This window comes from Capsicum annuum, unplaced genomic scaffold (genome assembly GCF_002878395.1).
Source record: "Capsicum annuum cultivar UCD-10X-F1 unplaced genomic scaffold, UCD10Xv1.1 ctg2974, whole genome shotgun sequence".
NCBI classification, from domain to species: Eukaryota; Viridiplantae; Streptophyta; class Magnoliopsida; order Solanales; family Solanaceae; genus Capsicum; species Capsicum annuum.
In genome coordinates, this window is record NW_025836252.1 from 22,635 (window position 1) to 36,332 (window position 13,698).

A 13,698-nucleotide genomic window follows, 5' to 3' on the forward strand; every position below is an offset into this window, starting at 1 on the left:
CCAGCACCAGAGTCGGCTGCAGAGTGGTAACTAGGGTAATAAGTGGTTGAATAAGAAGAAGCTTTGGAATAATAAACAATCAGCAGCCAGCGCCCCAGCACCCAGACCATCAACAGACAGACAAACTCAGAGTTTTCAGACTCCTCATGGATCCAAAGCTCTAAGTACACAGTCCCAGGGCAGTGTGGCCCAGCAGCATCGTAATTATCCGCAGTGCAAGGTTTTTGGCAGGAATTATCTAGGGAAGTTCTGGTTTGAGGGGAGAAACTATTATAATTGTGGCAAAGTGGGTCACCTTTAGAGAGATTATCCTTCTGCTGGAGGAAATATCGGGGGGAGGGGGGTTAAGTCCCAAGCCTCCTTCATAGCTCCTTTTCCTAAGGGTGCCCCTTCAGCTGCTGAGAGTAGTCGTAACCGATTATATTCTTTGACTAACCGCCAGGAGGCAGAAGCTTCACCAGATGTTGTCACTGGTATGTTACGAATCTTTTCTCGTGATGTTTATGTACTGCTTGATCTCGGGTCTACTTTATCTTATGTGACCCCTTATGTGGTTGTTGGTTTTGGGTTTGAGCCCGAAGTTATTGTAGAACCCTTCTCTGTTTCTACTCCTGTAGGTGATTCTGTTGCTGCTAGAAGGGTGTATAAAAATTGTGCCGTGTCTATTCATAGTAGGGAAACTGTGGCAGACCTTATAGAACTAGATATGATAGATTTTGATGTCATCCTTGGGATGGACTGGCTCCATTTGTGTTATGCCACCCTTGATTGCAGAACCCGAAAGGTCACTTTTTATTTCCAGAATGAGACACAAATTGTATGGGCAGGGAGTCCTGTGGAACCTAGAGGTCACTTTATCTCTTATCTTAGAGCCCGAAAGCTTATCTCCAAAGGTTGTATGTATCATCTAATCTGAGTAAAAGATTCAAAAGTTGAAAACTTTCCTCTGTAGTCAGTCCCTGTAGTGAATGAATTCCCATAAGTCTTTCCCGAGGTTCTCCTAGAGATACCCCTGATAAAGAGATAGATTTTGGTATTGATGTGTTGCAGATACTCGTCCTATTTCTATTTCACCATATAGAATGGCTCCCGCGGAACTAAAGGAGCTAAAGGAACAGCTTGCAGACCTCCTAAACAAAGGTTTTATTCGTCCTAGTGTTTCCCCATGGGGTGCACCCGTGCTTTTCATGCAAAAGAAGAATGGGTCCCTTTGTATGTGCATAGACTACCGCCAGTTGAATAAGGTCATGATTAAAAATAAATATCCTCTTCCTAGGATTGATGATCTTTTTGACCAGCTTCAGAGTGCCAAGTATTTTTCAAAAGTAGACCTTCCTTCGGGTTACCATCAGTTGAAAGTTAGAGAGTCAGGCATACCCAAGACAGAATTCTGAATCCGATATGGTCACTATGAATTTCTAGTCATGTACTTCGGGTTGAATAACGCCCCTGCAGCCTTCATGGATCTTATGAATAGAGTGTTTCGTCAATTTCTTGTCTTGTTCGTCATTGTATTTATTCTGATCTATTCTAAGAGTAAAGAGGATCCCGCTAATCACCTCCAAATTATTCTTCAGACCCTTAAGGATCATCAGCTGTATGCCAAATTTTCTAAGTGTGAATTCTGGTTAGATGCTATTGCCTTCTTAGGGCATATTGAGCCCAGTGATGGGATAATAGCGGGTCACCAGAAAGTTGAAGCAGTGAGAAAATGGCCCAGACCCATGACTCCAACCGATATTCGGAGCTTCTTGGGTTTGGCGGGGTATTACAGAATGTTTGTAAAGAGTTTTTCTTCCACAGTTGCTCTATTTACTAAACTGACTCAGAAAAGGATGAAGTTTGTGTGGTCTGACTTGTGTGAAAATAGTTTTGAGAAATTAAAGGACAAGCTGACTACTGCTACTGTTTAGACCCTTCCCGAGGGTGTAGATGATTTTATGGTTTATTGTGATGCGTCTCGTATAGGACTTGGTTGTGTATTGATGCAGCGTGGTAAGGTAATAGCTTATGCATCTAGGCAGTTAAAGTTGAATGAGCACAATTACCCTACTCATGACTTGAAGTTAGAAGTGGTGGTGTTTGTACTTAGAATCTGGAGGCACTATCTCTATGGAGTGCATATTGATATTTATACTGACCATAAGAGTTTGCAGTATATTTTCTCACAGAAAGAATTGAACCTCAGGCAGAGGCATTGGATAGAGCTTTTGAAAGACTATGCTATGAGTCCGCATTACCATCCGGGCAAGGAAAATGTTGTAGCCGACGCCTTCAGCAGGTTGTCTATGGGCAGCCTCTCTCATGTAGAAGAAGTAAAGAAAGAGATGGTGAAGGATATTCACCGCCTTGAAAATCTGGGAGTGAGACTCTTAGATTTCAAAGATGGAGGGGTGATTGTTCATGAGTTAGCTAAGTCATCCCTTTGTGCTGAAGTTAAAGAAGCAGGTTGAAAATCCCATCTTGATGAAAATCAAGAGAGATGTGGGTCAACAAAAGGTTATGTCGTTTGAAATTGGTGGTGATGGTATTCTAAGATTTCAGGGTAGGTTGTGCATTTCGGATATTAATGGACTGCAGTAAAGAATCTTTGATGAGGCGCACACTTTAAGGTATGTCGCTCACCCATGCCTTACTAAGATGTACCATGATCTGAAAACCTTGTATTGGTGGAATAATATGAAACGTGATGTAGCTAATTTTGTGTCCAAGTGTTTGAACTATCAGCAAGTGAAGGTAGAACACATGAGGCCAGGTGGTACATCCCAAGAGATAGCCCTGCCTTTATGGAAGTGGGAGATGATAAATATGGACTTCATTATAGGACTTCCAAGATCTCGAAACCAGTATGATTCTATATGGATGATTGTAGATCGGTTGACAAAGTTAGCCCACTTTTTGCCTGTGAGGACTAATTATTCGGGGAGAGTTTTATGCTAAGATTTACATTGAGGAGATAGTTCGATTGCATGGGGAACCAGTGTCCATTATATCCGATAGAGGTATGCAGTTTTCATCTTAGTTCTGGAGATCTTTTCAGAAGGGTTTAGGTACACAAGTGAATTTGAGCACAGCTTTCCACCCTCAGACGGATGGGCAAACTGAACGTACCATTCAGACCCTCGAAGATATGTTGAGGGCATGTGTCATTGATTTCAAAGGTAGTTGGATAGATCACCTGCCACTGTTTGAATTTTCTTACAATAATAACTACCATGCCAGCATCAAGATGGCTCCTTTTGAGGCCTTGTATGGGAGGAGATGTAGGTCTCTGATAGGATGGTATAAAGTGGGTGAGACTCATTTGTATGTGCCTGATCTTGTTCATCAGGCAATGGAGAAAGTGAAGATCATTAGAGAACGGCTCAAGACTGCTCAGAGTTGTCAGAAGTCCTATGCCGATGTTCGAAGAAGAGAACTAGAGTTTGAAGTTGGTGATTGGGTGTTTCTCAAGGTTTCTCCTATGAAAGGAGTTATGCAGTTTGGAAAAAGGGGTAAATTGAGCCCTTGCTATGTAGGGCCATATCAGATTCTGAAAAAGATTGGTACAGTTGCATATGAGCTAGAATTTCCTGCAAGTTTGGGTTCCATTCATCCGGTATTCCATATATCCATGTTGAAGAAATGCATTGGAGATCATTCTATGGTATTGCCAGTAGAGGCTATCAAAGTGACAGAGCCCTTGTCTTACGAAGAAGAGCTCGTTGAAATTTTATATCACCAAGTTTGAAAGCTGAGGAGCAAAGAGATAGCCTCTGTAAAGGTACTGTGGAGGAATCAAAAAGTCAAAGAAGCAACTTGGGAGTCAGAAGATGACATGAGAATTAGATATTCCAATTTGTTTGCTTCGATGGAGGATGAGACAGAAGGTACTATTCTTATCTTATCATTCCTAGCCTTTTATTATGATAGAAATCGTGTCTGTCTGTGTCCCACATCATCATTTGGGGATGAATGATCCTAAGGGGGGATAATGTAATGCCCTGCATTTCGGGCTACAATATAGACCATTATTTCAATGCATTGATAATCCCGAAGCCATAAAATCCTATGCCAATACGGCATGTTAATGATTTGTGTAGCATGTGAATCCATTCAATCTTGAATTTAGACCATAGAGGTCCTTCAACTCATGGACGAGTTGAAACTATTTCAATCGACTAAGTTTTAGTGGACGTTGTAAAGTGTGTCAGCTTCCATCGACCATAACTCTCTATATATGTCGAATTAGGAAGCCTACAATGTGTCAAATGATAGGTATTCGAGTTAGCTTTCCAACGATGCCAATTTTACTAAAATCCGACACCCGAGCAAGAAGTTATAGCCTTTCAAAGTGATATGCATCGCCTAACCAATCGCCCATAGCCACTGGAAAGCATAGGCGATAGCCTAGGCGATGCCTATGTAAACATAGGTGATAGCCTAGGCGGCGCCTATGTAAACATAGGTGATAGCCTAGGCGGCGCCTACATAAACATAGGCAATGGGATGGGTGGCGCCTATGTAAAGAATTCAAGTGACTTAAACACTCCGTTTTGGGGACAAAGTGGTCCTTTTCCACCCTTACTTAGCCCTAAAACACGAAATTCAGTTCCAAGGACCCCAAAATACACCTTCATTCATCAAAAGTGCTCAAATATTCTCCTTATGGTTTCAAAATAAAAACCAAAATAGTTTAAGATTTGACCATAGGTTTTCAAAGATAATTACGTATTTGGGATCACCAATCCGCAAGATTCAAGAAACATCTATTATCCTTGGAAATAGAGGTACGTGGGATTATCCTAAAATCTCATGGGTGTAGTTTTTATGAACATGCATGCTTTTAAAGGGGGTTTTTCAATCAAATGCTAATAACTTGCTATCAATATGATTTCTAAGTCATTTTTCTTTATGTCATGGGAATTGTTTGCCTATATACTTCAATGGTTGAAGCCGTGCATATGTGATTTGAGATTTTCCATGGAAGTTTGATAAATATGAATGATAAATTTCTTTAAATTCCCATGATAATGTCTTGATACCCCATATCATATTGTGATCAACAAAAGAGAGCATGAATTTGAAATAAATATTGTTCACCACTTGTAAATGATGAAGAACCTTAGTTTTTACTTGATTATGCATATGTGGAATTGATATTGAGGACTTGCTAGTCGGGTATGACGATACCCTACAGAATATGATATGTGATTGAAATCAGATAAAATTTAAATGCATAGATTTTACATGAGATAGGTGGATGCCCGAAGAAGGCGTTTGAGTGTAAGGGCTCATCATTGGAAAATTTGGTTGCCGACACGGAGATTTGGTACCAGGCTAAGTGATCTTGTGTACTTGACTTTATGTCATTCCCAAATTGGGACTATAGGTAGGAGCCCGGGCTAAGTGATCTTGGCCACTACCATTGGGTCGAGCCACCATGCTATGTGATCTTGTGTGTTTCTCCCTCACTTATACTCTAATCTCAGCGGTAACTGAGGTTAGACAGTTGGTGTAAATTATATAGGGTATTCCACCTAGCTCGGTTACCTTTCATTGTTGTTGAGAAACTATTGCATTACGCCCATATGTTTTCAAATGATTTGATCTGAAATTGCTTTATAATGGCTCTCAACTATATTTTGTTTTGATATCTCTGCATGCTAGTTCTTTTGTGCTGACCCCCTCCCCTCTCCAACCTCTCAGGTTCAGAGGCCCAGTCTAGGGGTCAAGAGAATCAGTAGATCATTCAGACAGAGTTGCAGAGACAAGTGGTGAGCCTTATATGTTTCGGAAGGTCTTATGTCCTGCAATCCTTTTATCTTATATTCAGTTTTGGGGTCTACTAGGGGCCTTGTCCCAGTTTATATACAGTTATTTGACTTAGTCATTTGTTAGAGATTTTCGCAGACAGTTGTTTAGAGGTTGATTGATATTGGGGGAACCTTATCTCCCTGTTATTTTGTTTCTTTTCATATTTATGACCATGTTTCCGAATTATTGTGTTTCTTCCGCATTACTTTGATCATATGAATTAGGTGCATGATTACCAGACAGATAGGGGTGTTTCGGGCCTCGATGGTTCGAAATGCTCGTCACGGCCAGGCCTTGGTTCGGGTCGTGACACAACCTGATGGTAGAATTGAGGTTCTTGCAAGGAAGTCTCAAAAGGTAGAGGAATAATCCTAGAACTTGAAACAGAATTGCACACATAATCATTGAGGTAAACTGGAGGATGAGATGATCTAGAAGACTTTCTTTGGGCAGAGACAGGAACAGAAGTTGGGATAACAGTGGTAGAAATTAGGACAATTGAAGGAGAAGAGGGATTATGAGGTATAGGGGGGAGAGAGATCAGGAGGAAAAAGATGAGGGGAAGTAGAAGATGAATAAGGGAAAACATTTTCATAGAATATGACATCCCTGGAGTGAAAAATGCTATGATCAGATAGTCTCAAAAGTTAATAACTTTTCTTGCCATGACTATACCCAAGAAAAACCGAGGGGTATGACCTGGATTGAAACTTATCTCTATGTGGTTTAGGTACAGCAGCAAAACATAGAAAGCTTTCAAATGTGTAAGAGAAGGTGAAATACCATGAAGTAACTCAAAAGGGGATTTGTAATTCAAAAGTGGAGTTGGACACCTATTTATCAGATAAGCAACAGTAAGAACACATTCTCCTCAATATTTGACTGGGAGTTTGGATTGAAATAAAAGGGCTCTAGCAGTTTCAAGAAGACGCTTGTGTTTCCTCTTCACCACACCATTTGGTTGTGGTGTGTGAGGACAAGAGGTTTGATGCAAGATTCATGTGTTGAAAAAAAATAGAAGTTGCTGAACTACACCCCCAATTCAAGGGCATTGTTAGATCTTAACAGTGGTGTTAAATTGGGTTTTAACCATAAAGATGAAAGATTGTATGAGAGTGAAGGCATTACCCTTGGTATGGAAGAGATGTGTCCAAGTAGCTCTAGTAAAGTCATCTACTATTGTCAAGAAATATTTAAAACCATTATAAGTTTGAGTATGATAAGGACCCTAAAGATCCAAGTGATTTAATTGAAAAGGACAAGTGGAGTGAATGGAACTCTTAGGGAGGGGGAGTCTTTGTTGCGTAGCCATGGACAAATAGGGCATAAGCAGGATTGTTTATTAGGTAGGACATCAAATAAACAAGAAATTTTAACAACAGAAAAATCAAAGAAGAAAATTCAACATACTAGAACATAAGAACAACAACCAATAACATACCTAATGTAATTTCACAAGTCGAGTCTGAGAAGGTAAGATGTATACGGATCTTACCTGTCTCTGTGGACAGAGGTTATTTCAAATAACTCAGAAGAATTCTATATTTCAATCTCCAAAATAATACCTCATATTTATAGGTGTTAACCCAAATGGTTAGTTAACGGTTAGTTTGATTTCATTAATGGCAGATAAAATAATTTATTAAATAATAAGTAAATATAACAATATTAGAGTAAGAAAGATTTTTCAAATCAATAATAAGCATTCATATGTTACTCCAACGGCTAGTTAATGGTTAGTTTGATGTAAGATTAGAGTTGGAGACTTGGAGTAACACAAGAATGCTCATTGTTGATTTTGAAAAACTTTCTTTCACTAATCTTATTTTAAACTAACCATTAACTAGTCGTTGGAGTAACACAAGAATACTCATTATTGATTTGGAAAAGCTTTCTCTTACCTTATATTGACTAACCATTAACTAGCTGTTGGGGTAACACGAAAATTAATAATTTGGAAAAGCATTCTTTCTCTAATCTTATATTGACTAACCGTTAACTAGCCGTTGGAGTAACACAGGAATGCTCATTAACATTGTGAGAGAACTTTCTCTAATCTTAAATCAAACTAACCATTAACAAGCCGTTGGTAACATATGAATGCTTATTATTGATTTGGATAATCTTTCTTACTCTAATATTGTTATGTTTACTTACTATTTGATAAAATTGACATTAATGAAATCAAACTAGCCGTTAACTAACCGTTTGGGTTAACAGCGATAATTAGAAGGCATTATTTTGGAGATTGAAATATAGAATTCTTCAGAGTTATTTGAAACACCCTCTACCAACAAAGACAGGTAAGATTTTTATACATCCTACCTTCTCCAACTCTACTTGTGAAATTATATTAGGTTTATTATTGGTTGTTCTTATCTTCTAATATGCTGAATTTTCTTTCTTGATTTGTTTCTGTCCCAATTTATAACTGAACATGTTTTAGTGAATCTTGAGCACAAGTCTAATTTTCTTATTCATTATTGAGACACCTTAAGCTAATAGTGATCCATAGGAAGTACTACTTTCACAACAATCTATACTACTCTATAAAGAGATGTATTTCCATGAAACTACACTGAATGTATTATCGCTTATACTACAAATAAGTAGTAACCTTTTGAAGTTTGTCTGTTAATAGAAACACATGATAAAGTGAACTCTGGGTACTTCTTTTAAACTGTTTTAATTGCTTACTATCTATAACAAGTATAAATTCATTAAGTGTTCATTATGAATAGACATTTTGGACTCCACTCATGAAATTACACTATATAGATTATTGTTATATAGATTCGCCATGGAAAACATGTTCAGCAAATGTAAATTATGAATTGCATTCAAAGAGTAATTTATAAACTAATTTTTTGTACATTTTTGCTAGAGAAATTGCAGGTAATTGAGGAAATAAGTTTTGTTTTCTATTTCCATCCATGGACGAAACTGCGAAGCGACACTGTACCGGAGAAGTTGGTGGCGGCAGCGGCGGCAAAAAAGGAGGAGGAGGAAGATCCGATGGCGATTTTGAGCCGTCAATGGGTAGATTTACAAATCATATAATAATTGATGTGTTGGAAAAAATGGATTTGGCATCTCTTTGCACCTCTGCTTGTGTCTCTCCAACCTTCAATTCTGCCGTTGCATATCATCTTCCTTTTGTTTCGTCTTCCGATCTTTCTGTAAGTTGATTTTTCTTTTTTTTTTTCTAATTAAATGCCCTAATTTTATTGTGTATGATTTAATAGTAGACTAGCCAAAACTACTGGAGGCATTTTCTGGGCTTCACTTTGCTAATGCGTATGTGGGCATTAGCAAGTGTAGCTGGTTCAAACATTCATGATAAGATAGTGTGATGAATCCTCTTATTATTGAATAGAGTAAAATGCATGTGGAGAATGTAGCATAAACGACTGTCCATTTGACCATCTTTAGTTTTGCTAAATGCGATTCTTACTTCTGGGATGAACTTTTCATACTAGTATCTTTGATTTACAGGGATTCTATCTGGATGAAGAGACTCTAAAACATATTTTGCGTAGGGTCCCAGGAGCCAAGAGTTTAACTATTGAGTGCCTCCGAATGAGGAATGATTCCTCCATCATCAATATTCTCGGTGAGCATATCGAAGATTTGAGTTTGCTCAAATGTACCTGTCTGTCTTACGACATTCTGCGTGCACTTGGAGAATGGTGCCCCAACTTAAGGTATTCTCCTATGTCAACATATTGGTAAATTGTTATTAAATGCTTCGTTGATTATAGTTTCCCATCTTTGATAATAAGAGCTTTAGAAGTGGTTGCAAATTGCAATCAATTTATCAGGGCTTAGAAGGCGTTCATCGCCTCCATTGATAGATTTCAGACTGTTATTATCCTGAAATTCTCTCTGCATAAATGGATTTTATTTAGGTCTAATGGTTCACTGGAGCCATTATCTTTCCACTTGCTGAAGCTGATTTGCAATTTTATTCACGATATATCTGAAGCAGATTTGTTGATTTAAATAACTCGTTTGGGAACCAATTCATTTAAATTTGAATTTTTTTTTCTTTGCTGCCCTTGATGATATCTGAACTTCTTTAGGCTGCTTGGGCATAGAAAACTTGAACTGCATTATCTTTTGCACTTGGATTGATTAATTTCACTCTATATCTCCACCTTCGGAAGATGGAACAGTCGAGCTATAATAATGTTCATTGTGGTTACACCTACAATATCTTTCTTTCATACTTTTGTCACTTCTTCCTGGATTTGTTTCCAATGTATGTTTTCTTATTTCACCTTTTTCTTTTTCTGAATCAGGTCCTTGCTTATAGAATTTGCTGGGTGTGATGCACCAGAACTTTTCAAAAGGAAACTTGCAGAAATGCTCCAAAAGGTGCCCTTGTTAGAGGTAAAGTATTCTCATCTTTCACATATTTTTCCTTTCTTCTTCAAATTTTCCCTGATGCCTCTTCAAGCTAATTACTCTTTAGAACAAGAGTTTTCCTTTGATGTTCAATTTCATGAGTACTTTTCTTTCCTGCAGTCGCTGTCCATAACAATCCGAGGGACCTCACGTGATGTATTTGATGTACGACCTCTTGGACAATTTCTTCCCCCAAGTTTAAAAAATTGAAGTTACAGCAAATGGATGCACGCCTCTTTGTCTTGTGGTTAGATGCAATCAGGAAAATCCCTCTGTTCAACTTGCGAAGCTTGTCGCTTGTCTTGGACCTTATATCAGATGATCTTCTCATCACAGTTGTGCATCCTCTTCCTCATTGGTAGAGCTGGATCTTGAAGACAGACCTTTTACATTGTCATCGGTAGGGGACTTGACCAACATTGGACTACAGGCTCTGAAGTTCTGCGAGTGTCTAATTGCCCTCTCAATTGTTCGAAGTAAAATGAATTGTCCTGCTTCATTTACAAGAGTGGACAATAAAGGCATGTTCCATGTTTCTGCAGGTTGTAAAAGGTTGGAATCAGTGAAACTTGGTGGGTTTGCAAAGGTTACTAAAGCTGGATATTTGTCAATTCTGTATTCATGCCGGAATCTGAAGAAATTTGAAGTGTTTACTTCACCTCTATTATCAGACTCGGTGATTGATAATATGACAGGAGTTGCAAGGTCCGTAGTTGAATTAAGGTTGTCATCATGCATTCTTCTAACTAGTGAAGCTTTGGAGCATTTGTCCTCGTTTCGTAAGTTGGAGGTACTTGACACAAGTGGGTGCGAACGCATTGGAGATCAGGTTCCCTTCTACATATCAAAAGTTACTACACTCACAAGACTAAACTTAGCAAAAGCTTGCATCACCGATGTGGGTCTTGCTCTTCTCGGTGCGGGAGACTTACCAATTGTGCAGTTGTGCATCAGAAAATGTGAGAAAGTAACTGACAAGGGAATTAAGTCTTTATTTCATGCCGATAGGAAAATTTGCAAGACGTTATCGGTGTTGGATGTTGGTTACATTCCCAAAATAACTGATGCAGCTATTTTTACCATTGCAACTGCTGCTAAGGCATTAACTGATTTATCTTTAAGGTTCTGTAATGGAGTCACTGATGCTGCGGTGCAGATGCTGATGGATCGACCAAACCACAACAGTAGTCAACTACAAATGCTTGATATTTGCAGCTGTCAAGGTCTGTCTGCTGAGGCCATAATGCTACCTCTGCACCTGTATGCTTTCCATCGTTTGCGCTGGCTCGGTATTGGACTTACTGACATAGTTGCTAAGAGAGGCATTTTCACCGCAATCTGCGAGGCGCGACCCAGGCTTGTTGTGTGCAGTGTTTGCTGCGACTTTGGGTGCTGTGATGGCTGGCAATGAAACAAAGTCCGATGACTGAAACTTAGCTTTTTTCCTTTTTTTTAGGCATTATTGTGCTTTATTTGCTCTGTATTGTAATCAACCTTTTGAATTACAATGAATATCAAATGCTTTTTTTTTTTGGACCTGCGATTGTAATTGCTCATTAAGTATCAATTCATTGCTACTAGCATCAATTGGCATTACCACTTGGACACACCATTGCTAGCTATATGTGAAACAAACACCTAATTTTGTTATTTTCACTCTCTTACCCTACTATGGATTACCACCTACTTCAATGGCAGGTGCATTAACTACTTATCTGCCCCAACTCCTTAGGTTTCTGTTGATCACATTCTCAATAGCAGGCCCTCTTATCTCTTCCTTCTCCGAGCTCTAGTTATGAAAGAGGGAACTGACTATCCTCAAGCTCAAGCCATCTGCTCCACCACAACCCCCGTCTTGTGCCCCCAAAATTTCTTTTATAGTTCTCAAATTTCATGTTTTGCATCATCTTTTTTACAACATTAATAATGAGCTTGTGGTTATGCCGATTAATTCGTTGCCAGTTTCTACCATGGAAAACATCTATCCACTGCCACTTAACAAGAGATCGTTTGTTACCAACACCAGCAGCATGATGTAAACATTCTAGTCAACCTACACCACCGTTAGGGATATACCCAACCACCAGTTATGGAAGTTAACCTACCATGCACCCGCACCAGCACTAACTGAAGAAGACTTGCAGAGAGTACATTTGTAATTCAGCCTTTTACTGGAGAAAGAATGGTGGTCAGAAAAAGATCGCAATATCTCAAAATGTTTTGGGCTTTTACCATTATGCTGGACAGTTGTTGATATAGCTATGATCAAACCATTTCTATCTGTAGTATTTTGTTCAAATTTGACTTTATATATATCGTAGAAGCCCAAAGCGAACGCACTTCCATTTCATTGCCAAACTGTAGCTGGTCTAAAACTAGATATGATTCGGGAGCCCGAAAAGATGGTCATGCCCTAAAAAGTAGACAACAGCCTCATATATATCAAAGCCAAAATCCATATCTCAAAATAACTGCAAGAACCAAACTACAACTACATATTTCAGTGTAATCTTACAAAGTGGGTCTGTTGAGGGAAGAGTATGTGCAAACCTTACCCCTACTGCAGAAGTAGAGAGACTGTTTCCGATAGACAAAATTGTAATTGGATAAAAAGATAAGAACCATACTCAGTTGTGATGTGAATTACATTTTCTGATAGCCGTCTAAGCAGCACGCCCGGACCCCGGGCCCACCCCCAAAATCGTGGGTTATAGCACACCGATTTGGCCTGAAAATGCCCCGTTCGCGCCGTTTCATCTGTTTGTCCACCCAAATAGGCATGAAAATTTAAACAGACCACACTGAGACGATACCTAACTTCCTTGGCATGGCCCAGTCGATTTTTGGCCTACAGCACTCTTGGACCCCAGGCCCACCCCCGAAACTGTGGGCTATAGCACACTAATTTGGCCCGAAAACTCTCTGTTCGCACCGTTTCGCCCGTTTGTCCACCCAAATGGCCACAAAAATTTAAACGGACCACAATGGAATGATTCCCAACCTTCCTGGCATGCCCCGGTTGATTTTCCGTCCACAACACGCCGGGACCCCAGGCCACCCTCGAAACCGTAGGCTATAGCTCATCGATTTGGCCCAAAAACACCTGGTTCGCGCCATTTCGCCCGTTTGTCAACCCAAATGGCTACAAAAATATAAACAGACCACACTGGGATGATCCCCAACCTCCCTGGCATGCCTCAGGTGATTTTCGGCCCACAGCATGCCCGGATCCCAGGGCCACCCCCAAATCCGTGGGACATAGCACACCGATTTGGCCCAAAATTGCCCCGTTCACACCATTTCGACGTTTGTCCATCCAAACTTTCAAGGTTATTACTATTTATACTTTTTATAGATAGAAACCAATTAAAGCAGTTTAAAGAAGTACCTAGAGTTCACTTTATTATGTGTTTCTATTAACGGACAAACTTTCAAGGTTATTACTTATTTGTAGTATAAACGAAATACATTCAGTGCAATTTCATGGACATACAT

General features: G+C 39.3%; 1 pseudogene; it reads left to right on the forward strand.

Annotated features, from left to right (window-relative positions):
• The first annotated feature begins 8,374 nt into the window (after positions 1 to 8,374).
• LOC107876973 lies at positions 8,375 to 11,629 on the forward strand (annotated as a pseudogene).
• The last annotated feature ends 2,069 nt before the right edge of the window (positions 11,630 to 13,698 follow it).